The 27,951-nt window shown below is 38.3% G+C and overlaps 1 long non-coding RNA gene across 1 annotated transcript; it reads left to right on the forward strand.

Moving 5' to 3' along the window:
- Window positions 1-76: 76 nt before the first annotated feature.
- On the forward strand, window positions 77-27,914 carry LOC125840609 (uncharacterized). Its single transcript, XR_007443753.1, has 3 exons — window positions 77-161; window positions 704-758; window positions 27,842-27,914. It is a non-coding gene; the product is annotated as an uncharacterized LOC125840609 (long non-coding RNA).
- Window positions 27,915-27,951: the final 37 nt, after the last annotated feature.

Consider the following 27,951-nt stretch of genomic DNA (forward strand, 5'->3'; position numbering starts at 1 on the left):
TTCTCTCTCTTAGCTTCATACAACAACCATTAAATACCATTAGGGTTCTTGAATATTAGGGAGTTCAAGCTATTGGAAGGTGTAATTTAAGACAAGTTAAGGAGGACAACCTTTACCTTGAAGAATCCAAGTCTTAACAAGTGGTTGTTCTGTCCAGCAAGGTAAGCTACTGCAATTTTCTCCCTCTTGTTCTTGAGTTAATTAGGACACTTGGTATGTGTTAGTGAGTTGGAAATTGTTACTTTTACATGGTGTAATATTGGGGAGGATGTTCTGGTGATTAGTTCATGTTTGGACAACCATGGAGGGGAGTCCTTTTTAAATTCAGTCATGAGCTTGTTTGCGCACCTTAAAAGTAATGTTAACTTTTCAAGTGCCGGTGATCAGAAACCATGATTCATATTTCTTCTGTTACATTATTATGTTTAAGGATTGTTTTATGTAGGTTATGATAAGGGATGTGACTGGATGTGCGGGGAAGTTATGAAGAAGTTAAAGGACTTAAATATTGCAGGGAGGTTTGGGGAGGACATGATACGAAGGTTGTATAATATATAGACGCAATTTAACAGAAAGAGAAGGAAAGAAAACATTGACTAAATAAATTGCATGCTTACTGCTTGGTTACTATTTTGGTGAGATCAAGTAGCTCAAATTGATTGATTAGCTACTAATACTAGACTTACAACTTACTTTATTGTAGATCAGTAATCTGAAGAGAAGGAGCTTAAGTCATACTTTTTGAATTGTATAGCAAGGTATGTAAGGCTATTCGATTTCCTATTTCTTTGGCATGAATCAAACACTTGCATTATTAAAAGTAAGCTTTCGAAGTGCCCTTGGTAGTGACTGATCCATAGTTGCAGTTCCTACTCCCTAGAGCATTAAAGTGAGTACTCTAATATGAGTTTGTTACTAAATGTACGTGCTTACTCTACCAAGTATTAGCATGCAAGGTTTAAACTTGTTTCACCGTCAAAGTACCCTTGGCACGTATTTCCCTTATATAAATCAAAATGATCCTAGATTACACATGGTACATATGTTTGTATGTCGGATATACAATCTGCCCATATCATGCCAAATTGCTTCAATTATCTATATATTTGTCATCTTGTCACATGTTCATATGTTCCCTTTATTGGTTATTACTCCCATTGTGTTAGACTATAATGTTACCTTACAAGATCCCTACTTGCTCTATTGTATATTTTATATGTACTTACTTGGAATATGTATCCGTCCTTAAGTTGAATCTGCCACGTTCTCCTTTAGTTCCACTTTCATGTATACCTTGTATTTGATATTAGTTAGTGAGTATCCGACTATCATATAAAGTTCAAATCTCTTGGCTGAATGTTAAATGTCTTCACTTGATATGTGCTTCAATTTGAGATTTCAAAATGCTTAACTGAGTCATATGCTCCTAAGTATTACATGTTCATGTCACATTTGCTTCCCATATCATTGTTATTATCGTAAGTCCATAGTCATATGTCTTCTACTACTGGTCCATAGTTCCAAATCTCAACAATGATTATGACCACCAAAACAACAATCTCAAAAGAGATAATGATCATCAAAAGAACAATCTCAAAAGATTTATGATTATCCAAAGAACAATCTCGAAAGAGTTATGAACATCAAAACAACAATCTCAAAGATAAATAATTTAAGTGAAGCTATATGTATATTTATGGGTGGCAACCCAGGGGAAAATACCTAGGATGGGTTGATCCCAATTGGTATAGAAGGGTGGCAACTCAGGGGGGAAAACCTAGCATGGGCCGATCCCAATTTGTATAAGAGGGTGGCAGATCAGGGGTGAAAGCCTTGCATGGGCCGATCCCAATTTGTGGAATTATGAGGACAACATCCCAGGGGTTAAAAAGCCTTGCATGGGGCAGCCTCTTCTACCACTGATCAACTGGTCATTTGTATCATATGTCTTATAAATATTATAATGCAAAGAAAAGTAAAGAAAAGAATGTAACATACACGATTCCACAAGTATAAGCAAATGTGGTCTCTAATCCTTATCTATTGCTATTTTGTTTCACTTGAGCTCTAATTTTACAGATGGTTGTATTATGCCTTACATATTCAGTACATTCTTTTGTACTGACGTCCCTTATTGGGGATGCTGCGTTTCATGCTGCAGGTACAACTACTCAATTAGTAGATCTCCCCAATAGAAGCACATGATACTCAGCGGTTGTTGGTGAGCTCTAGGTTGATTCGTGGCTTTGCCGAGTCTTTACTATGCGTATTTTATAGTGGTACAATCATGGATTCCAGTAGAGGCTTTGTAGACATTGTAAAGCTATCATCTGTATTCATAGTTTCACTTGTCACATGTATCGGTTCAACTAGTCAATATGTGTTGTATATGAAACTTCTCATCACTAAATCTATCTGCATAGTAGTTTTCTTTCTAATCATAGGTCACTTGTAAAGCATTTGTTCATATGGTACTTGTCCACCTTACCTAGGGTTAGGGTTTGACAAAAGTGGTATCAGAGTAGTTCGTCCTAGAGAGTCTACAAAGCCATGTCTAGTAAAGCCTTACTTATGAATGTGTTGTGCGCCACATTTATAATTAGGGGGCTGCTTGGACATTTAGGAAATGTTACCATCCTTCATAATCTAGATCGTGCAATAAAGTGAAGTTAAGAAGTCAATTTCCACTTGTACCTGATTATGTTATTCATATTATGTTTATGATGGTTAAGGTTAACGGTAGCTAAAATTTCAACATGCAACCTATAGAAAAGGATCAGTACTTATCAATATTTAGACTACATTAAGCTCATTTTATTCGACCGTCCCACTCCACAAGGTATGTAAAGGATTTTATGTTATATGCACTTTAAGTTGCATTTTTACCATTTGTATCACATTGGTTCAATTGAGAAAGATATAGTATGGTTATCCATATACTTATAAATGATGGGTCACCTAGTTACATATATGAGCTGTAGCATTTTTAAGCACATATTCTTAGGAGGATGTATCCAACTCTTAAGTTCTATATTTCCTCCATATTTATAGGATGTATTCCTATAGAGGACACTCGTTCTTAGTCTGTGCTATACATAGAATTTTTGGTGTTACACATGTACTCTAAATTGATATTGTTGAACCAATTTCTTTTAGTTGGAAGAAGGCAGTGGCACAATATGATAGCTAAATGTATTAGTGCAATAGTGTTACTAGAGATACCCCTAATTGGCTGACAAGGCCTAAATTCTCACCATATATCATCCCGAATATGTTAATAGTTGGTTTTATATGGTATATTCCAACCACCCCGAATAAGTACTAATAACATTTATATTCTTTTCATGATTATGAAACTTAGACCTAAGTGTGCTAATTACTGCAAATGATATATGTATGGCAGTTCCTACTACAATCTATATTTTGGCTATAGAGGATTAGTATGTGACCAAAGGGTTAAGGTTAACAAAAGGAAAATTGGTTGGTTAGACCTAAATTGTGATTAGTTAGGTTGTACATAGTGGTGTTAGAGTACGTGAAGCTACTAGTTTTGATTAAAATGTACTTGTTAGACAGGAAGCATGTGAGAATGAAGCTTGAATGTCACATGCCGAATATGTACGTAGAGCATTATTTACATGTATAGACTTCCATAAATTTGAATAGAGCTACTACATGTTTCATTTAATATATGCGTGCAGTAATTTGTCAGTCATAGTCTAGTTAAGGGAGATGAAAAATTGATCATATGCTAGTTGTAAATTTGCTATCTTGCATGGGAAAGGAGTCAGACCACCCTTACTTGTTTTAAAAAGATAAATCTATTAGTATCGCCAGACCTATCTAGTAAAGCCCAAAAGAAAATAATTCTAAGATTTTATGAATCATGACACAACTTTATAAGTACCTGACATTTACATGTTATTAGAGTTCATGTTTTATGGTGCGTTCAAGCTTCACTATTTATTTTCTATTTCGACCTTCAAAGGGCACCAGGCATTGAGCGTGATATAACACAAGCTAGTAATGAAGGCAAAGTTGACGTCAACCTTCCACTCTAAAAGATGAATTATTGAGGATTTTCTTTTTCTATCTTGACTGTAGTATTTATATTGACCTAGATGAAAGCCAAGTCCCAATATCAGAATACCTATAATAATTCTTAGGAGATTAAAGAGAGTAGACGGGGAAATCAATTGTATGTGTTTATGTAAGTAAGGAATATGAGCAGAACTATCCCACCTGTGACTTAACGCTTAAGACAGTGTGTTTTCCTTTAATATGGTAGAGTGGTTCTATAGGATATCTCGTAGTTTCCAAAGATGGTTTGTTATATAATTATACATGCTGCATATTCCATAAATTATCTATTTGTATGCCATTTAACCTTTGTGGATCAGTTTCTCACATGTTACCCAATGTCATAGAATGCTTACATGTAAGTGTTATCTGCTTTAGATTACCCTTGTTTATTGTTATATGTTTTTGTTGGACATTTTCCTTACATGTTATTTGTTGCACTGGTTACTTTTCACATGTCACTTGTCCATATTGTGTGGGTATTGCATGCTAATTGATCATATGCTATGGGAAAAATTAGTGCTCGTGGGTTATATGACTCGCATATCACTTGTTTACATGTCATATGCATCATAAACCATTTCTATGAATATTACATGCCTCGTAGCCTACTTGCTTAAACATTACAGGCCTTATAGCTTTTCTAGCCATGTTTCATGTGTTCACTTGCTCATATTTCGTAAGTGTACTTATTGACATGTTAGGTCACCAATCCATGCAATATAACACACTTGATTAATGTGATTTGTGTTCTGTAGTTCATATTTCATATAGTTTACTTGCTTACGTATTATATATTTTGTATCTTTAGTACTCATGCATCATGTGCTCATCTAGTCCATTTCCTACATTCCTTATAGTTCATTCGCTCACACGCTACCCTATGAACCATATGCGTGAGTACACCATATATTTCTATAGCTTAATGCCCGTATATTATGTGCTCCCTTTTGTGCTAATCTGCCTATATGTCATATCCAATGTGCCTTATTTATTTGTACACTATGCCCCTCTGTGATTATTGACTTGAGTTTTGAACATTTTGGGAAAACATTTCCTTGTATCATTATATAGTGAAGATTTTGACCAGAAAATGTTGGGCATATATGTAAATTTTATCACAACCATAGATAAATAACTTAGCATAATGCCTTATTTGAATGTGCGGTATAAAACTTTAGATTTTATATTAATAGTTATGCGTTCTTATAAGTCTCACCTCTAGAAAGCGTCATGAGATAAAAGAGAAGGGAAAGTAGATCCCCGATAGGTTAGGCTTATGATTTTGTATTCGTTCCATAAACAAAAAAATGGGAGATACTATAGTTTTTCTTGATTGTTAAGTCCCAGAAGCTAAGCTCAAAATGTTTAACCTCCATTGAAGTATTGTGGAAGGAATAGAATCTAACATACGATACTTGGGAATAGAAGATGGTAGAGATCCTAAGTACCCCTCCTCATTCTAAACATCAACATAATGATCTGAAATCATGTGGTCCCCTTATATGATCATGAATCCTACTAGCATTTGTTCATTTGATATGTCATTTGCATGTCTTGTGTCTAGGCATATTAAAGTCATTATTTGTATGAGTTCTACTTATGTATATTCAGTGAATTACATGGTCAAGAAAGGGGTTTAATTTGTCATATTATTATTTTATGAACCATATCTATTGAGACTTCATGCTAGACTTGTCTATACGTGTTTTAGGTTAGTCTATGGATTTTGGATAGTCCTAATTATAATAGGAACGCTCGCAAATCTCCAAATGAAATTCCAAGTTTAACCAAACTATCAGCTTCACCCATCATTTGAAGATGAATGATCAAAGGGGGGGGGAGGATGTAACACCCCGTATTCTACGTGTACTAGTTCTATTTATATAACGCTTAAAATTTTCCTTGTGGTATAGTTATGGACTCGGTTTCCTATGCAACTGGTGACAATAGAATAGATTTAAAGTGAACTGTCCGTAGATTTTAATGTGACCCGATTAAGTTTAAGTCGATGGAAGTATTTAAAATTGAGATCATAAGGTGGTATTTGAATCTAAAGTTTAAAGTGATATAGTGTATATAGGTTTTAAGTTCAGTTAAAGGTATTAAGGTCTAGAAATGGAATAAAATATTGAGGTGCTTGCTTGACTTCACTAATATAGTAGATGACAAGTAGGTGCATCACCTACTTTGACTTATTGACCAACCCAAAGGACCAAGTAGGTGCACCACCTACTAAGACTCTTTTGACCATGTTATTGGGCTAAGTACACTACACCTACTTGCATTAATCTGGCCCAAGTTTAATAGAAGAATAATGGGAAAATGGACAGGCAAGGCCCAATCTTTCCAAGCCCACAAGAAATAATTTGAATGGAAAGTAGGTGCATCACCTACTTAAATGTGTGGTGTGAATTAAAGACACATGTTTGGCTGCAAATGAATTACAAGAAAGGTGGAAAAAGGCCCAATGTTCTCAAGTCCAAAAAGTCCCAAGTGAAAAGTCCAAGTAGGTGGGTCACCTACTTGAAAAATTATGGCCCAAAATGAGTGAGAAAGTTGGCCAAAGTACCTTTAAAATGGATTGATATCAACTTTTACCAACCATTTTTACTTTGCCAAAAATCTGATTTGTAGAGCTTTCTCTCTTCTCTCTCTTAGCTTCATACAATAGCCATTAAATATCATTAGGGTTCTTGAATATTAGAGAGTTCAAGCTATTGGAAGGTATAATTTAAGACAAGTTAAGGAGGACAACCTCTACATTGAAGAATCCAAGTCTTAGCAAGTGGTAGTTCTGTCCAGCAAGGTTTGCTACTGCAATTTTCTCCCTCTTGTGCTTGAGTTAATTAGGACACTTGGTATGTGTTAGTGAGTTGGAAATTGTTACTTTTACATGGTGTAATATTGGGGAGGATGTTCTGGTGATTAGTGCTAGTTGGGACAACCATGAAGGGGAGTCCTCTTTAAATTCAGTCTAGAGCTTGTCTAAGCACCTTAAAAGTAATGTTAACTCTTCAAGTGCTGGTGATCAGAAACCATGATTCATATTTCTTATGTTACATTATTATGTTTAAGGATTGTTTTATGTATGTTATGATAAGGGATGTGACTGGATGTGTGGGGAAGTTATGGAGACGTTAAAAGACTTAAATATTGCAGGGAGGTTTGGGGAGGACCTGATACGAAGGTTGTACAATATATAGACGCTATTTAAGGAAAGGAAAGGAAAGAAAACATTGACTAGATAAATTGCATCCTTACTGCTTGGTTACTATTTTGGTGAGATCAAGTAGCTCAAATTGATTGATTTGCTACTAATACTAGTCTTACAACTTATTTTATTGTAGATTAGTAATCTGAAGAGAAGGAGCTTAAGTTATACTTTTTGAATTGTATAGCAAGGTGTCTAAGGCTATTCAATTTTCTATTTCTTTGGCATGAATCCAACACTTGCTTTACAAAAAAGTAAGCTTTCTAAGTGCCCTTGGTAGTGACTGATCCATTGTTGGTAGTGACTGATCCATTTTAGTCTATAGATTATAGCACAATTTTTAATCAACTTTTGCCATCATGCTTCATTCTTTCTCATGCTTCTACACATACATTCCTAACACATGCCGGTTCAACATAAATTAAGCAGTCTCTTGGGGAAAAAGAACAGAGGCAAGAAAACCCCAAGAGGGGATTTATGAGTTTAGTTACTCAGACTTCACCCTATCACTCAATCCATTTACCCCACCCCTAACAAAAATAGATGCGATTGTCCTCAATGCATACAAAAAATAGTAAAAGATAATGGATTGGGTGAAGCAAACCTGTGGTACATAGCACCGAAGACTCATCAATAAGTGGGTGGGTCCGGTTTCCTGGAGCCCGCTAGAACAATACTTGGGTCACCCTCATTAGTGCCTACATCATCCATCATAACACCCTCAGTAGTGCTCTCGATTACTCTAACTGCACCATCAATGGTGCTCACATCGTCCCTCACAACAGGCAGGACCTCTACAACTGGGGCGGAACTTGATGCCCCCGCAACATTCTCACGCACCATCTGCTGGCGCAACTCTTCATCTAAAATTGAAGCCTTCTTAGCCTCCTTCTCCCGCCTACGCTGTCTCTTTTGGGATTTTTCCTCCTCAGTGCAGCTAGAATGGTGCCTCTTACCTTTGGTACGTGTAGGCTCGGGCTCCTCCTCGGCGGTCCCACTGAATAAAGTATCCAACACCGTATCATCAGTCAATACAGTAGGTGCTGCCTATGGCTCAACTGTAACAGTGGCAAGAATGGCATCGACATCGGCATGTAGACTATCTAACTCTGCCCGAAAAGAGGACATATCAATAGTAGGAGCTGGCCTCTCTAGAACTCGTAGCTCGAAAACATCGAGCCGCTTATGAACTGCTTGGACCTTTTGGTCCATTTTAGCCTCCATCCTCTTTTCTACTCTCTTTTCGGACTCAGTAATCAACTTCCGCATCCAGGGCTTAATATGGTGCAACAAAGTGGCCATTTGGCCCTCTAATTTCTGGACTCGGGCTAGTGGTATAACAGTGGCTCCAAAAGGTGGAGTGGCTCTGGATGAGCTCGGGGCCTAGCTAGTGGCCTGTGAGGAGGAAGTCGGTGCATCATTTGGAGGTGAAGTCCCATCCCCCTGCACCTACTCTACAACATCTACCAAATCATTTCCCAACGATACGTCAACCCGAGGTCCTATGTGCGAAGTTACCACATTCACCTCATCCTGGAATAACCCGATGTCTAGAGTCCCTGTTGCATGGACCAATTTGTCACAGTGCCAAATCGGCACTCCAACGTCCTTGGATAGCTGAAAGATCATACACAGAAACAGGTAACTAGTAAAGGTCTTAAAGGCCCTCTCATGTATATCCGTCAGTAGCATGTGGCCAAAATCAATTTCAATCCCTGCGACCAATGCAAAAACCATTATTGCTTTAGCCCATGTAACTAGGTTGTTAGCCTGCGTCAGTGATATTCTGTTTCGTACCAAGAGCCAAAAGAACTTGGCCACCAGAGTTAGGGTGGCCTTTCGAATTCCTAACCGGGGTGAATTAACCCATTCTGCTCACTCCCCGTCCAGGGCCATATGCCTAGCAAGCCACAATAGGACAACCTCCCTCTGATCCGCATTACGAGTGAAGGCTGGTCCAGTCTGCATGATATCCTACCTATAATCAAAGTCAGCCGTGTAGGGTGTCCAAGCGCTCCCAATGCTAGGGCCGTATAAGAACCTGCTGATTGTGGCATGAGAGATCTGCACCCGAATACCTCAGATAATAGTAAAGGTGAGAGGGTCCTGGGATGTGGGCTTGGACCTCTTGTCGATAGAGCCTCGGAGGGTGGCAGCATAGGAGGCATAAAACTCCCGCACAATCTCCTCGCTGTAAGTCCCGGGGTCTCGAGCCATCCACTCACATTTGTGCCATTGAAATAATCGGTGGATCTCTGGCATAGTGTGTAGACTCTCGATGAGAACTTTGCGCTCCTCAGTGATAAGTCGGGCCATCCTCCCTTTTCATTGAGCATCTTGGCATTTCGATAGATCTGCCACTGCCTCTCAACACACCACCTGTTTGGTTCCCCTTCCACTGGGTTAGGATAATTGTTTTGTGGGATTTGGATGGTGCCCAAGCTAGTGGCCTCATCAAATGAGGCAGCCCCATCATGTTCATTGGACCCGGTGGCGGAACAGGAAGCAGACCTGGTAGTAGAGTTGGACTCAGAACTGGACTCAGACCTCGTTGGTGACCCGATCAGCGTATCCTCCTCGTCAGACTAGGAGGCAGCGACTATGTCAAGAATCACCTTCTTGGACTGGTTTCGAGCAGTCCGAGGAGCTGTGGGTGAATAGTCGGGGTCCTATTGTAACACCCCAGAAATTCAATGACTTAAGTTAGAGCCTCACCTTATGAATAATGACTTAAAAATAGTAAAAATGATGTTTCTAAACCTAAATCAATGCAATTGACTTGTTTTGGAAGAGTAAAAGTCTAAACATCAAGAAACGACCACGACATCCGGAAACTAGAGAAGAATGTGTTCTAGTGTGTCCTTAGGTTTTGGGCAGGTTTGGGTGTGTTGTATGATGGTATAATCTTGTAAAAAGGTTTAAATTAGGTAAATATATGTTTATAGGGTCAAAAGTTTTGAATACAACTCCCCGGGGCCACCCTAAGGGGCCTCGAGGAGGACCCCAACCTTGGCCAAGCAAGCTGCCAAGGCAGCTTGCAAATTGCACTTGGAGGGAATAACTTCGCATCGCGGACTAGCTCCCCCAAGGAGCAAAAAGTTAGTTCACGACGAGGACTCTATTGTCTCGAAATTTAATTCCAAATATCTTCAGGGAACAGCTCCGCGTCGCGGACTTGTTCCGCGACGAAAATGCAGAAATTCATAACTCAATTTACTTCATTAAAGAGTCCAACTAAGTGATGGGTATTTAGGGTACTTTAGGGGACGTGTATATAATGATTTTAAAGTCAATTTACCTCACTTTTATCACTCAAACACAAAACCCCAAAGATCTAAACCTAAAGTTCCTCCTTCTCTCTACTCTCTCTCTCTTCTCAAGAACTCTATTGAAGAAGATTGGAGCTTCAAGAAGAAGAACAACTCTCCAAGGTTTCAACTTGGATTTTCGTGGTTAATTCGTCAATAAGGTATGGTTGCTTATCACTCTTGGGATTCCTTTCCCTAAGAGGCCCCTTCAAGATGAATTTCAAAATCTCCAATTTCTAGGTTTCAATCCAAAAACGTGGTCTTCTTTCTAAAGTGAAATTGATGTTATAAACTGACTTTGATTGATGTTATATGAATAATTATGGATGAATTTATGTTGTATTGGTGGTTTCTTGAAGAATTCCCCATGAGACCCATGTTTCTCATTCTTTTCCTAATTCTAACCCTAGTTTGTGTTGGATATTGATTGAAGGCTATGAATTGAATGTGATGTTATGTAATTCATGTTTGTATGATGATTCTACCCTAGGTTATGTATAATTTCTATGAAATTAGGGTTGAGTCTTTGAATGAAGCCTTGAAGGCTATGAAGGGAATATGTCAATTGCTTATATTGGTGTTGATTATGTTATTACTTCATGAATTACCTTGTATTATGTATTGGTTATGAATTAATTGGTAATTGAAGTATGGATGTCCCAAGAAGGGAAAGAAGGTATGAAGGCTGGTTCTTCTTTGAACTCAAGTATGAAAGGTGAATTACTTAGATTGTAATGATGCTATACTTAATGTGTTGTTGTGGTGTTGATGACTTAGTTTCCTCATCCTTAACCCTCTACACTTGAATTAGCTATGAAGTATGTATGTATGTTATGGTATGATTGCTATATGATTGAAAAGTAGTCCTCATTATTATAGTGTAATGTAAAGTGAAAGGCTTACTCACTTGCTAAGTGTTTCTAAAGTGAAAGGATTGTTATTCACTTATGAACACATATGAGCTATTATGGTAAGATGTCTACATAAGAGTCTAGTAAAGGCCAATGTGAAGTTATGTAATGACTAAAGATGATTACAAATGGGAATTAGATTCTTAGCACCTAAAGGGCATGTAAATGAGGTGGGGGTCTCACGTTTAGTAAGTCCGGCTCCCCACATGGGTTTCCTCACGTTTAGCAAGTCCGGATTACCCACAGTATGTGTTGTCTCATGAGATGGAAACCCCACATTCAGTAAGTTAGGGTTTCTAGAAGCAATCTCCTTGACCCTTAACTATGTGCCCACATAGGACTCTAGCTTAGTGGACCACCTAGATAGCTATGTACGAATGGTTACACCTTAGGCAAGTGTTAACCCTCTCTTTTCAGTGTGGGAGTAGAACACCGGATTCCATGTAGCTCTCATGGTCTATGTCGGTTATTGCAATATTTCCCTAATGTAAAAGTAAATAAAGGTATGAAAGGTGTGAACTCTTACTAGGGCTTTCTTAAGGGTTTCTACATAGTGTAATAGAGGGTATGGGACTTCTCTTGCACATTGCACTTGTGGGATCCTAAGAGATGGTTGTAGTAGTGTTCTCTTATGATTATGATGGTTATGACTTATGTATGTTGAAGCTATGTTATGTATGATCATTATGAATATGGTAAGTTATGATGAGATATGATCTTATGAAGGTATGCATGAAGTAGGTTGCTTAATGTGATTCTTGGCTTTGGATAGGGTTATGGGGTTCTATTCTTTGCATTTCACTAGTATTGCTTGGGTTGTCTACATGTTGGAATGATATTATGTTGGATTGGACTATGATGCTTACTTTGTGTGCATATTGGATTTACTTGGTAAAAAACATGTTTTGACTAAATGTCCTTTTATGCATGTTTCAATGGTTTTTATGCATAGTAGCCATACTTAGTACGTGTGTTGTACTAACCCATATTTTCTCCCTTTTCCCCAAACATTTAGGTTCGGGCTGTTGAGGATTCAAGCTTACCTCTCAAGACACTTGGAGTTGCTTCCCTAAGTTGGTGAGTCCTCAAGTCCGAGGACAAGACCCTATGATCTAGCTTCTATGTTTAGTTCTTTGCTTATGTTGAAAGACATTGTTGTACTTTCCTATTTCAAGACTTCTTAGCTAAGTCCCATTTTCGATAATTCTATGTCTAGATGGTACATTGTGACGAATTTACATTCTGTTTTTCATATATGAAGTGAAGTTGAACTTCCAAAGTAAAAGTTTTAAATTTTCCGTGATTTTATTCTGTGACACATGCTATGAAGAATGCTAGCGTATATGACCTCTTCTAGGTCGAATACGTTGGTAACGACTAGAGGATGCTCTCGGGTCGTTACACTGCTTCCTATCGGTGTCCTCATTGATTAGCTGAAAAGTTGACGCCGTGGATTTAGATCGTTCCTTGGTGGATATAACCTTCTTCTTAACCATGGTACCTGTTGAGGGAGATTTAGTGCTCAAACAAACTAAAGACAAACGAACACACAAAATAAAATATATTCTACAGTAGCTACAGTGATCACCTCCGGTGGGGACCTACGGTCCGTAAGTAGTCTTACGGTTCGTAGAAACCCCCGTAGATCAGAGGTATCAAAAAGTTGATATCTGATGGAAACTACAGATGTGCAGAACAGTCCGTAGATTGATCTACGGACCGTAGTACACCTCCGTAGTTTCACACTTGGTGAAATTTGCCTAGTGCCTCTATATATGGACCTGATCTATGGTCCGTAGCTTGACTTACGGTCCGTAGACGGGGTCCCGTAGATGGGGTCTGTGCCAGGTCTCAGATATGTCTCATTTGAAACCCATTTTGAAGCCAATTTCAATAATGTCCTAGTCTAATCATGCATTTCAACATTCAATCATGCTAGCTCATCATTCTAAGGGTTCCAATTACTTAATTTGATAATTATTTCATACAAGATTCAGAACCCTAAGTCGAAACTAACATATAGACTAGCATTTATACAGGTTTAACACACTATCAAGGCAACACAATCACAATCTATCGTCCCAAGGGTGTTAGTACTTAAATTTTAGCATGCAATTACGTACACTTAAGTACCCAAGGTCAAGACCCGACTCCTGACTTTCTATATTCAATCTATGAATCGAAATTCAAAGTGAGGGGAAAATCTGTTATCTTACAAGCAATGAGGAGTGGTGTGATTGTGTGATAACACTAAGCTTGCAATGCCACAACTAACCACCTAGTTGCATCGAACCCGAACACCGAAATTTTGAAACAAAAAAGGGATTTGGGAATATGGGGATGATTTTGAGAGATGGTTGGGGGTGATTAATGGGGAGATTAGGGAGTGAGGTTGGGGTGAATTAGGAAATTTGGGAGTTGTAGGGACGGTTAGGGAGTAATGGAGGGTTTTGGGAATTGTGGGAAATGTTTTAAAAATTGGGGATTTTAAATGGGGAGTCCGGGTCGGGTTAGGCATATTAGGGTTTTGGACCCACGAGACCTCGTCTACGATCCTTAGATAGGGACCGTAGATTACTCTTACACTTGGAAAAAATTAGGAACTTACCTGGGATCTACGGTTGACATTGACGGTCCGTAGGTTAACTTACGGGCCGTCGATGGGGTCCATAGACCTCTGCACCAGACCTGTTTCTGCAGATTTTACTTCGCGTCCCTGCACATGTAGCAACCATTAGGCCATTATTTTTACATTTTCTGGACACTATTTAGACACGGACCCTATGCTAATTCTAGCCAACACTAGTACAAAACTAAAACACGTATCTAAATTAATACAAAGAATAAACTAAATAAAGAAAACTCCTAGATGGTAAACAAAAACCTATCGTTGGCTAGATTGTACATCTTGGGTTGCCTCCCAAGCAACGCTTGATTTAACGTCGCGGCACGACGCAGGCCTCTTGATTACTCAGACTTCATCAAGATGATAGGCCTCAACAACTTCTTGCACACTTTCTGCGTTTCCCAGATAGATCTTGATCCTTTGCCCGTTAACCATGCACCTTGTTCCTTCACTGATCTCAAGTTCAATTGCTCCATGGGGGAGCACTTTTGTGAGCAAAAATGGCCCGGTCCATTTGGATTTGAGTTTGCCCGGAAACAAGCGCAACCTAGAGTTGAATAGGAGCACAAGATCACCCACAACAAATTCTCGCTTTTCAATTCTTTGATCATGATACCTCTTCATCCTCTCTTTGTACAAGGCTGAGCTTTCATAAGCTTTTAGGCGAAATTCATCAAGGATATTCAAGTCATTCATTTTTTGATTAGATGCGGCTCCCCAATCCAAATGTAGCTTATTTATTGTTCACAAAGCTTTATGCTCTAGCTCTATCGATAAATGGCAAGACTTCCCATATACAAGTTGGTAAGGAGACATACCTATGAGAGTCTTTTATGTAGTGCGATAGGCCCATAGAGCATCATCAAGCTTCCTTGACCAATCCGTTCTATTAGCATTCACAGTCTTCGCCAAAATCTGTTTAATCTCTCTGTTGGACATTTCAACTTACCCATTAGTCTGCGAATGGTAAGGAGTGGCTACATTGTGGCGGACACCATATTTCTCAAGTAGTGCCTTGAACAACTTATTACAAAAGTGGGAACCTCCATCACTGATAATCGCCCTCGGTGTACCAAATCTGGAGAAGATATTCTTTTTCAAAAATACGGTGACACTTTTACCTTCATTGTTGGGGAGCGCAACTGCTTCCACCCACTTCGATACATAATCAACCGCAACAAGAATATACTTCATCCCATGTGAACTCACAAATGGACCCATAAAATCAATGCCCCATACATCAAACAATTCTATCACCAATATATGATTCATAGGAAGCTCTTGCCTCTTTGAAATCCCTCTTTCTCTTTGGCAACGATCACAAGACTTAGTGAAATCATGAGCATCTTGGTGGATGGTAGGCCAATAGTATCCACACTACAAAATCTTATGCGTAGTCTGAATACCACTATGATGCCCACCAACAAACGATGAATGGCATGCTTCAAGTAGCTCAACATCTCAACCTCGGGCACACAACGACGAATAATCCCATTAGCACAACTACGATACAAGTAAGGCTCATCCCAAAAGAATTTCTTCACATCATGCATAAACTTTTTCCTTTGGTGAAAAGACAAGTCCGGGGGCACCAAATTGCTTGTCAAATAATTAGTAAAGTCTGTGAACTAAGGAATCAGATCATGAGAAGCAGCCAATACCTGTTCATCTGGAAAATCATCATTAATTTCAGCCCTTTCACCAAGCTTTAGCATAGCCTCTTCCTCTAATCTGGACAAGTGATCGGCAACTTGATTCCTTTTCTATCTTTTACCACAAAATCAAACTCTTGCAGCAACAATACCCATCTAATCAACCTCGGTTTTGCATCCTTCTTCGCCATCAAATACCTCAATGCAGAATGGTCAGTATGCACTATGACCTTAGTACCAAGAAGGTAGGATAAAAAATTTTCAAATGCGAATACCATCGCAAGAAGCTCTTGTTCAGTTACCGTATAGTTCTTTTGGGCCACATTGAGAGCTTTTCTAGCATAGTAAATAGGATGGAGAATTTTCTCTCGCCTCTGTCCCAATACCACACCAAGCGCCACTCCACTCGCATCACACATTACCTCAAACGGTTGTTCCCAATCCGGTGAAATAATGATAGGTGCAGTAACTAACTTCTCCGTCAACTCTCCAAATACTCTTAGACAAGCATCATCAAAATAGAACTTACACTCCTTCTCGAGCAGTTTGCACAAATGATGTGCAATTTTTGAGAAATCTTTGATGAACCTTCTATAAAAACCTGTAGGCCCAAGAAAACTCCTAACACCTTTTACAGAGATAGGCGGAGGAAGTTTTTCTATTACCTCAACTTTTGCTTTATCTACTTCAATGCCCTTCTCAGAAATCCGATGACCTAGAACTATCCCTTCTTTCACCATAAAGTGGCACTTCTCCCAATTTAGCACCAAATTGCAATCTTCACACCTTTTAAGCACCTCAGCCAAATGATTCAGACATCGATCAAAAGTGTCACCTACCACAGAGAAATCATCCATAAATACATCAATAGTTTCCTCCACTATATCAGAGAATATTGACATCATACAACACTGGAAGGTCGCTGGAGCATTGCACAACCCAAATGGCATCTGTTTGAAGGCGAAAGTCCCATAAGGGCAAGTGAAAATGGTCTTCTCTTGGTCCGCCGAAGTTATAGAAATCTGATTGTAGCCTGAATAACCATCATGAAAATAATACCAACCCTTACCAGCAAGTCTATCCAACATCTGATCCATGAATGACATAGGGAAATGGTCCTTTTCTGTCCAAGCGTTTAGCTTTCGATAGTCCATACAGACTCTCCATTCAGTCACGGGCCGCATCGAAACAAGCTCGTTTATCTCATTAGGAACCATAGTAATCCCACCTTTCTTGGGCACACATTGAACATGACACACCCAACTACTATCTGCAATGGGATAGATAACTCCAACATCCAACCACTTGATAATCTCCTTTTTAACTACCTCTTGCATAGGCAAATTTAATCTTCTTTGGTGCTCAATACTAGGTTTGTGATCCAGCATAAGTTGGATTTTATGAGAACAAATACCGGGAGGGATCCCAATAATGTCCGCAATAGTCCACCCAATAGCTCGCTTGAATCTCTTTAACACAGAAACCAAACACTCTACTTGTCGCCCATTCAAATCTGCCGCAATGATTACCGGTAAAGTATCATCCTTTCCCAAGAATACGTACCTCAAATGTGGTGGTAGAGCCTTAAACGCCAATTTTGGTGCCTCCACAATAGATGGTTTCGCAGGTAGGGACTCATGATTCTTCATGTCTAACTCATATTTCTTTGGTTTTGACCGATATTCGCACCTATCGAGTGCAGGTACTAACTCATCGTACTATTCAATACCATCACTATCGAAATTCATCATAACTGCTGCTAGTGCCTCAACACCTAGTCGCTCTTTAATTTGCACTTTTGTTCCACTCTCAACTCTGTAAATTATAGCAGATACCGTTTGGAGTTTACCACTCTGCTTTATGGACCTACAAATATATTGAAAGTTGCTTCTTCATTGTTCAGTCTGAACTTCATCTGCCACTTCTCCATATCAACCATCACACGCCATGTGGCAAGGAATGGTCTCCTAAGGATGATGGGAACCTCAAAATCAACCTCACAGTCAAGAATCACAAAATCCGCCGGAAAGATGAACGACTCCGCTTTACGAGCACATCATGGAGTACACCAATGGGACTTTTCACGGTTTGATCGGCCATAAGTAACCGCATCGTAGTAAGCTTTGGATCCCCTAGACCCAACTTTTTATAAATAGATAATGACATGAGGTTGATGCTAGCACCAAGATCACACAATGCCTTAGCAAAGTGTAACAACCCTATAGTACATGGAATTGTGAAAGCAACAGGATCTTCCTTCTTCTGCACAAGAGACCTTGTAGCAATAGCGCTACAATGCTGCAATCTATCATCATCTTCAAAACTCATAGATCTTTTCTTTGTCACCATATCTTTCATAAACTTCGCATACCCAAGCATTTTCTCCAAAGCTTCTATCAACGGAACGTTGATGGAAAGCTGCTTCAACATAGTAATAAACCTGTGATATTTACCATCTTCAGTCTTCTTTACTAACTTCTGTGGAAAAGGTGGTGGAAGTCTAGGTATGGGGACCACTTTCTGAGATATCTCCGCTTTTTTCTCTGTCACATTCTCAGACTCTTCTCCAACCTCTACCACATTATATTCTTTTCTAATCTCAATATTCACCACAAATGGCATAGGTGGATCAATGGTTTGCTTACCCCTCGAGTAGTAATTGCCATACAATGACCATCATTCTTTGGATTCTGGATGGTGTTGCTAGGAAGAGTGCCAGGTTGACGTGGGTTCACTGTAGTAGACAACTGAGTCCTCTGCTGCTCTAGATGCTTTGACACAGCATGTGTATCAACCTTTTTGACCAATACCAGACAAGTCATTTCTCATCTCCTTCACATTCTCATCAGTTGCATCAAACCTTCTCATCATATTCTGCATCATATCTTCAATACGCGCCATATTGCCTCCAGCTTCCCTAGTACCAGATTCCCGATTTTGAGGGGGAACATAAGGTCCAACCCAATCGTTTTTGTTTCCATAGTTGTTCCGGTTGTAGTTGTTGTCGCGATTGAAGTTCCCATCTCAGATATATTGACCCTCTCAATTGTAATTTCCATAGTTCCGACCTTGGTTTCCTTGTCCTTGGTGCCAATTGTCCGTATTGGATCCTTAGGCATTTGATCGGAAACCCCCCGTTTGATCATTCACCGCATAAGCATCCTCTTCATAGTAACACTCTTCCACTGGTGGTGGAGTTCTAGTCAAGTAGTTCACAACATTTACCTTTTCCACACCTCCGCTCGCATGCTTTAATACCAACACTAAATCTGTCCTCATCTGCGCCATCTCTTCACGAATCTCATCCGCAGACTGGTTGTTTGTAGCATGAACGGCAAATGTGTTTCTCCCAATATTCGACCTCCTAGTGCTCTATGCTTTATTGTTACGAGAGATCTTCTCCAGTTTTTCTGCAATCTGTGCGTATGTGCACTCACCATATGGACCTCCAACAATAGTATCAAGCACTACTTTATTGTTGTCATCCTGACCTCGATAGAAATATTCCTTCAGCGACTTATCATCAATATAGTGATTCGAAACACCACTTATGAACGCAATGAATCTGTCCCAAGAGATACTCACAGACTCTCCAGGTAATGCCACAAAATTATTGACCTTATCTTTGTAATTTAGCTTCTTGGACATTGGATAATATCTTGCGAAGAACACATCCTTCAGTTGGTCCTATGTATAGATTGAGTTATAAGGAAGCTTAGTGAACCATACAACAACATCGCCTGTCAGTGATAGAGGGAACACTCACAATCCGATGACATCTATATCCAAGTCTGGTCAACCTACACAACTCTTGCAAACCACCCTTATCTTGGCTATGTGAGCATGTGGGTACTCCGATGGCAACCCCGAGAACAAGCCCTTTGCTGTAAGCATCTGCATTAAGCTACTGGTCACTACAAATGTGTGCCTGGAAGGAAAAATGGGGTAGGCCAATAGGTCCATCAGAGTCATCAATATTGACATTGCCCTTATAGTTGTCATGCAGTCGTGGACCTGGTGGACCCTGCACCCTCAATGCATCTCCCAATTGATTTTCAGCTGGAACCTGGTTGTCCCCACCAACTTCCCTCGGATGTTGCAACTCAACTTCATCACCTGGATTGCCTCCAATAGGATTAACTGGAACTCTTTGATTGTTCATTCTTCACAAAGTTTGGTTCAACTCTGGATCGTAAGGAGTAAGTAGTTCAACTTGGCTCCGTGTACTTGGCATACACTAGAGTCAGAACCTGAGAGAGACAAAAAGAAAAAAGAAAGTAAAATTAGGAAATATTTGAGCAAGTCAATAATGCAGTTAAAATTAATCTAAAAGCCAAATTTCCCCGGCAGCGGTGAAATTTGGATATGCTCAAATTACACCTCCCTAAAGAAGCATAAGCGATCGTTATCAAGTACAGAACCCAACTTGTAGATTGGGGTCGATCCCACGAGGAAAATGGTCTAGACTTAACTTTAACCAACAATTATATTCGTTTAGTCAAATTACTTCCAGAAACAAGTAATTAAAGGGGGGGATTTGTGAAACAAATTGTAAGAATTCAGTAAGTAATCAGTAAACAAAAGTCAATTTTTGTTGTTATCAAGATAAGAGAATTAACTAGGGTATACGTGTTCCCCACAAGCTCATAACGCAGTAATCATAGTAATAACAATCCCTTCGTAGTGTACTACATGAAAAGTGATAAGCTAGGTATCTCTAAATCCTTGGTCCGACATCTAGAGAATTTCACCCCGCACCTTGGTCCGGCTACGTGTGTATAATTTACTAACCCTTACCTTTACCTCATATTAGACATCACATCGATGTTTGACTTAGTTATTACTTCGCACCAATCGACACTAAACTATTAGATAGTATCACACTAAATCTATGTTGATAATTCTTTTCTTGTTGATTACCTCCTTGGTCCGGCAAATAGCAACAAGGCGAGTTCTAACGTTGCACGTCGTTAAAAAGACTTTTAAACAAAAGAATTATCAATGCATGCAAAACACTATTCAAGAACTGCTTATTTACTATTCATACTTTGTTAATCGCTCATGGTTCCCACAATCCTAGTTGTGGAGTTTAGTTATCCATAATCATATGAACACAATTCATTGTTTTAGATGAAAGAATTATGAGCTTACGTAATTGAGAATAACAAACCCGGAATTTTGACTTGAATTTCAATACCAAAATCTTCAAAACCAACTTAGGAAATCAAGAATTGCTAGGTTTGCAAAAAATAATTTCCAAAGTCACAAAGTAGAACTAAAGTAATAAAGTCTAACTCCCTAAAACGAGGTTTACATACCCTATTTATAGAAAAACAAGTCCTAACTAAAAAGGAAACAAAATTAGGAAATAAAGTTTTCATGACGCGTCTTCAATCTACGATACTAACCTACGATTCATAAGTCTATCTACGGTCCGTAGGTCCCTTCCGTGGCTCAGGACTTGGGCAAATTTTTAATCTTCAAAATCTTCCAAACTTTTGTCACATTCGACGGTTCAACAGTACGGACTGTAAGTCAATCTACGGTCCGTAACTCCTCTCCGTAGCTCCATACTTAGACTTTTCAGCATCAGGTGCTGGAACCAAATTTCTAGCATATTTTACGGAGCAATAGTACAGTCTGTAGATCAAACTACGGTCCGTAAGTTGCAACCGTGGTTCCACACTTATTCGAGAATTCCCTGATCTTCAGCCATGCCTTGCCTGCCCATCGACGTCCATCATCTACAGGGCGTAACTGGACCTACGGTCTGTAGGTTGCCTCTGTAGATGCCCTTTTCTGCACGTCTTTCAGCTGTATCTTCAAATTTCCATGTCTGAACTCCTGAAAACATGAGAAAAACACATAAGAACTAATACAAAATGTCCCTAGACACACACAACTCTCAAGTGAAATGTATTAACAATACCGAAAACTCACAGTATATCATTCGATCTTCCCACTCCACAAGGTATGTAAAGGCTTTTATGTTATATGCATTTTAAGTTGCATTTTTACCATTTGTATCACATTGGTTCAATTGAGAAAGATATAGTATGGTTATCCATATACTTAAAAAAGTTGGGTCACCTAGTTACATATATGAGTTGTAGCATTTCTAAGCACATCTTCTTAGGAGGATGTATCCAACTCTTGAGTTCTATATTTCCTTCATATTTATAGGATCTATTCCTATAGAGGACACTTATTCTTAGTCTGTGCTATACATCGAATTTTTTGTATTACACATGTACTCTAAATTGATGTTGTTGAACTAGTTTCTTTTAGTTGGAAGAAGGCAGTGGCACAATCTGATAGCTAAATGTATCAGTGCAATAGTGTTACTAGAGTACCCCTAATTGGCTGCAAGGCCTAAATTCTCACCATAGATCATCCCGAATATGTTAATAGTTAGTTTTATATGGTATGTTCCAACCACCCCGAATAAGTACTAATAACATTTATATTCTTTTCATGATTATGAAACTTAGAGCTAAGTGTGCTAATTACTGCAAATGATATATGTATGGCAGTTCCTACTACAATCTATATTTTGGCTATAGAGGATTAGTATGTGACCAAAGGGTTAAGGTTAACAAAAGGAAAATTGGTTGGTTAGACCTAAATTGTGATTAGTTAGGTTGTACATAGTGGTGTTAGAGTACGTGAAGCTACTAGTTTTGATTAAAATGTACTTGTTAGACAGGAAGCATGTGAGAATGAAGCTTGAATGTCACATGCCGAATATGTACGTAGAGCATTATTCACATGTATAGACTTCCATAAATTTGAATAGAGCTACTACATGTTTCATTTAATATATGCGTGCAGTAATTCGTCAGTCATAGTCTAGTTAAGGGAGATGAAAAATTGATCATATGCTAGTTGTAAATTTGCTATCTTGCATGGGAAAGGAGTCAGAGCACCCTTACTTGTTTTAAAAAGATAAATCTATTAGTATCGCCAGACCTATCTAGTAAAGACCAAAAGAGATAATCTAAGATTTTATGAATCATGACATAACTTTATAGGTACCTCACATTTACATGTTATTAGAGTTCATGTTTTATGGTGCATTCAAGCTTCACTATTTATTTTTTATTTTCGACCTTTAAAGGGCACCAGGCGTTGAGCATGATATAACACAAGCTAGTAATGAAGGCAAAGTTGACCTCGGCCTCCTACTCTAAAAGATGAATTATTGAGGATTTTCTTTTTCTATCTTGACTATAGTATTTATATTGACCTAGACGGAAGCCAAGTGCCAATATCAGAACACCTATAAGAATTCTTAGGAGATTGAAGAGAGTAGATGGGGAAATCAATTGTATGTGTTTAGGTGAGTAAGGAATATGAGCAGAACTATACCACATGTTACTTAACGCTTAAGACAGTGTGTTTTCCCTTAATATGGTAGAGTGGTTCTGTAGGATATCTCGTAGTTTCCAAAGATGGTTTGTTATTTAATTATACATGTTGCATGTTCCATAACTTATCTATTTGTATGTCATTTGCCCTTTGTGGATCACTTTCTCACATGTTACCTAATGTCATAGAATTCTTACATGTAAGTGTTATCCGCTTCAGAGTACCCTTGTTTATTGTTATATGTTTTTGTAGGACCATTTCCTTACATGTTATTTATTGTACTGGTTACTTTTCACATGTCACTCGTCCATATTGTGTGGGTACTGCATGCTAATTGATCATATGCTATGGGAAAAATTAGTGCTCGTGGGTTATATGACTCACATATCACTTGTTTACATGTCATATGCATCATAAACCATTTCTATGTATATTACATGCCTCGTAGCCTACTTGGTTAAACATTACAGGCCTTATAGCTTTTCTAGCCATGTGTCATGTGTTCACTTGCTCATAATTCATAAGTGTACTTATTGACATGTTAGGTCACCAATCCATGCAGTATAATGCACTTGATCAATGTGATTTGTGTTCCGTAGTTCATGTTTCATATAGTATACTTGCTTACGTATTATATATTTTGTAGCTTTAGTACTCATGCATCATGCGTTCATCTTGTCCATTTCCTACATTCCTTATAGTTCATTCTCTCACACGCTACCCTATGAACCATATGCATGCGTACACCATATATTTCTATAGCTTAATGCCCATATATTATGCGCTCCCTTTTGTGCTAATCTGCCTATATGTCATACCCAATGTGACTTATTTATTTGTACACTAAGCCCCTCTGTGAATATTGACTTAAGTTTTGAACATTTTGGGAAAACATTTCCTTGTATCATTATGTAATGAAGATTTTGACCAGAAAATGTTGGGCATATATGTAAATTTTATCACAACCATAGATAAATAACTTAGCATAATGCCTTATTCGAAGGTGTGGCATAAAACTTTAGATTTTATATTAACAGCTATGCGTTCTTATAAGTCTCACCTCTGAAAAGTGTCATGAGATAAAAGAGAAGGGAAAGTAGATCCCCGATAGGTTAGACCTATGATTTTGTGTTCATTCCATATACGAAAAAATTGGGAGATTCTATAGTTATTCTTGATTGTTAAGTCTCGGAAGCTAAGCTCAAAATGTGTAACCTCCATTGAAGTATTGTGGAAGCAATAGAATATAACATAAGATACTTGGGAATAGAAGATGGTAGAGATCCTAAGTACCCCTTCTCATTCTAAACATCAACATGAGGATCTGAGATCATGTGGTCCCCCTATATGATCATGAATCCTACTAGCATTTGTTCATTTGATATGTCATTTGCATGTCTGGTGCTTAGGTATATTAAAGTCCTTATTTGTATGAGTTCTACTTGTGTATATTCAGTGAATTACATGGTCAAGAAAGGGGTTTAATTTGTCATATTATTATTTTAGGAACCATATCTATTGAGACTTCATGCTAGACTTGTCTATACGTATTTTAGGTTAGTCTATGGATTTTGGATAGTCCTATTTATAATGGCAACTCTCGAAAATCTCCAAATGAAATTCCAAGGTTAACCAAACTATCAGCTTCACCCATCATTTGAGGATGAATGATCATAGGGGGGGGCATGTAACACCCCGTATTCTACGTGTACTACTTCTATTTATATGACGCTTAAAAATTTCCTTGTGGTATCGTTATGGACTTGGTTTCCTATGGAACTAGTGACAACATAATAGATTTAAAGTGAACTGTCCATAGATTTTAATGTGACCCAATTAAGTTGAAGTCGATGGAAATATTTAAACTTGAGATCATAAGGTGGTATTTCAGTCTAAAGTTTAAAGTGACATAGTGTATATAAGTTTTAAGTTAAGTTAAAGGTATTAAGGTCTAGAAATGGAATAAAATATTGAGGTGCTTGCTTGACTTCACTAATCTAGTAGATGACAAGTAGGTGCATCACCTACTTTGACTTATTGACCAGCCCAAAGAACCAAGTAGGTGCATCACCTACTAAGACTCTTTTGACCATGTTATTGGGCCAAGTACACTACACCTACTTGAATTAATCTGGCCCAAGTTGAATAGAAGAATAAGGTTAAAATGGACTGCCAAGGCCCAATCTTTCCAAGCCCACAAGAAATAATTTGAATGGAAAAGTAGGTGCATCACCTACTTAAATGTGTGGCCTAAATTAAAGACACATGTTTGGCTGCAAAAGAAGTACAATAAAGGTGGCAAAAGGCCCAAGTGAAAAGTCCAAGTAGGTGGGTCACCTACTTGAAAAATTATGGCCCAAAATGAGTGAGAAAGTCGGCCAAAGCAGGTCCCTTTAAAAGGGATTGATATAAGCTTTTTCCAACCATTTTTACTTTGCCAAAAATCTAATTTCTAGAGCTTTCTCTCTTCTCTCTCTTAGCTTCATACAACAACCATTAAATACCATTAGGGTTCTTGAATATTAGGGAGTTCAAGATATTGTAAGGTATAATTTAAGACAAGTTAAGGAGGACAACCTTTACCTTGAAGAATCCAAGTCTTAGCAAGTCGTAGTTCTGTCCAGCAAGGTAAGCTATTGCAATTTTCTCCCACTTGTGCTTGAGCTAATTAGGACACTTGGTATGTGTTAGTGAGTTGGAAATTGTTACTTTTACATGGTGTAATATTGGGGAGGATGTTCTGGTGATTAGTGCATGTTGGGACAACCATAGAGGGGAGTCCTCTTTAAATTCAGTCATGAGCTTTTTTGAGCACCTTAAAAGTAATGTTAACTCTTCAAGTGCTGGTGATCAGAAACCATGGTTCATATTTCTTCTATAACATTATTATGTTTAAGGATTGTTTTATGTATGTTATGATAAGGGATGTGAATGGATGTGCGGGAAAGTTATGGAAACGTTAAAGGACTTAGATATTGCAGGGAGGTTTGGGGAGGACCTGATACGAAGGTTGTATAGTATATAGACGTGATTTAAGGGAAAGGGAAGGAAAGAAAACATTGACTAGACAAATTGCATGCTTACTGCTTGGTTAATATTTTGGTGAGATCAAGTAGCTCAAATTAATTGATTAGCTACTAATACTAGTCTTACAACTTATTTTATTGTAGATTAGTAATCTGAAGAGAATGAGCTTAAGTCATACTTTTTGAATTGTATAGCAAGGTATGTAAGGCTATTCAATTTCCTATTTCTTTGGCATGAATCCAACACTTGCATTACAAAAAGTAAGCTTTCTAAGTGCCCTTGGTATTGACTGATCCATAGTTGCAGTTCCTACTCCTTAGAGCATTAAAAGTGAGTACTCTAATATGAGTTTGTTACTAAATGTACATGCTTACTCTACCAAGTATTAGCATGCAAGGTTTAAATTTGTTTCACCGTCAAAGTACCCTTGGCACGTATTTCCCTTATATAAATCAAAATGATCCTAGAATACACATGGTACATATGTTTGTATGTTGGATATACAATCTGCCCATATCATGCCAACTTGCTTAAATTATCTATATATATGTCATCTTGTCACATAACATATGTTCCCTTTATTGGTTATTACTCCCATTGTGTTAGACTATAATGTTACGTCACAAGATCCTTTATTGGTTATTACTCCCATTGTGTTAGACTATAATGTTACGTCACAAGATCCCTACTTGCTCTGTTGTACATTTTATATGTACTTACTTGGAATATGTATCCATACTTAAGTTGCATCTGCCAACGTTCTCCCTTGGTTCTACTTTCATGTATACCTTGTATTTGATATTAGTTAGTGAGTATCCGGCTACCATATAGAGTTCAAATCTCTTGACTGAATGTTAAATGTGTTCATTTGATATGTGCTTCAATTTGAGATGTCAAAATGCTTAACTGAGTCATATGCTCCTAAGTATTACATGTTCATGTCACATTTGCTTCCCATGTCATTGTTATTATCATAAGTCCATATTCATATGTCTTCTACTACTGGTCCATAGTTCCAAATCTCAACAATGATTATGACCACCAAAAGAACAATCTCAAAAGAGATAATGATCATTAAAAGAACAATCTCAAAAGATTATGATTATACAAAGAACAATCTCGAAAGATTTATGAACATAAAAACAACAATCTCAAAGATAAAGAATTTAAGTGAAGCTATCTGTATAATTATGGGTGGCAGCCTAGGGGCAAATGCCTAGCATGGGTCGATCCCAATTGGTATAGAAGGGTGGCAGCTCAGGGGCGAAAGCCTAGCATGGGCCAATCCCAATTGGTATAAGAGGGTGGCAGCTCAGGGGTGAAAGCCTAGCATGGGCCGATCCCAATTTGTGGAATTATGAGGACAGCATCCCAGGGGTTAAAATACCTAGCATGGGTCATCCTCTTCTACCGCTGATCAACTGGTCATTTGTATCATATGTCTTATAAATATTATAATGCAATGAAAAGTAAAGAAAAGAATGTAACATACACGATTCCACAAGTATAAGAAAATGTGGTCTCTAATTCTTATCTATTGCTATATGGTTTCACTTGAGCTCTCATTTTACATATGGTTGTATTATTCCTTACATATTCAGTACATTATTTCGTATTGACGTCACTTATTGGGAATGTTGCATTTCATGCTGCAGGTACAAGTACTCAACTAGTAGATCTCCCTAATAGAAGCACATGATACTCAGTGGTTGTTGGTGAGCTCCAGGTTAATTCGGGGATTTGCTGAGTCTTTACTATGTGTATT

This window comes from Solanum verrucosum, unplaced genomic scaffold, assembly GCF_900185275.1.
Source record: "Solanum verrucosum unplaced genomic scaffold, falcon-dt-bn FXZP01000224.1, whole genome shotgun sequence".
In the NCBI taxonomy this organism is placed as follows: domain Eukaryota; kingdom Viridiplantae; phylum Streptophyta; class Magnoliopsida; order Solanales; family Solanaceae; genus Solanum; species Solanum verrucosum.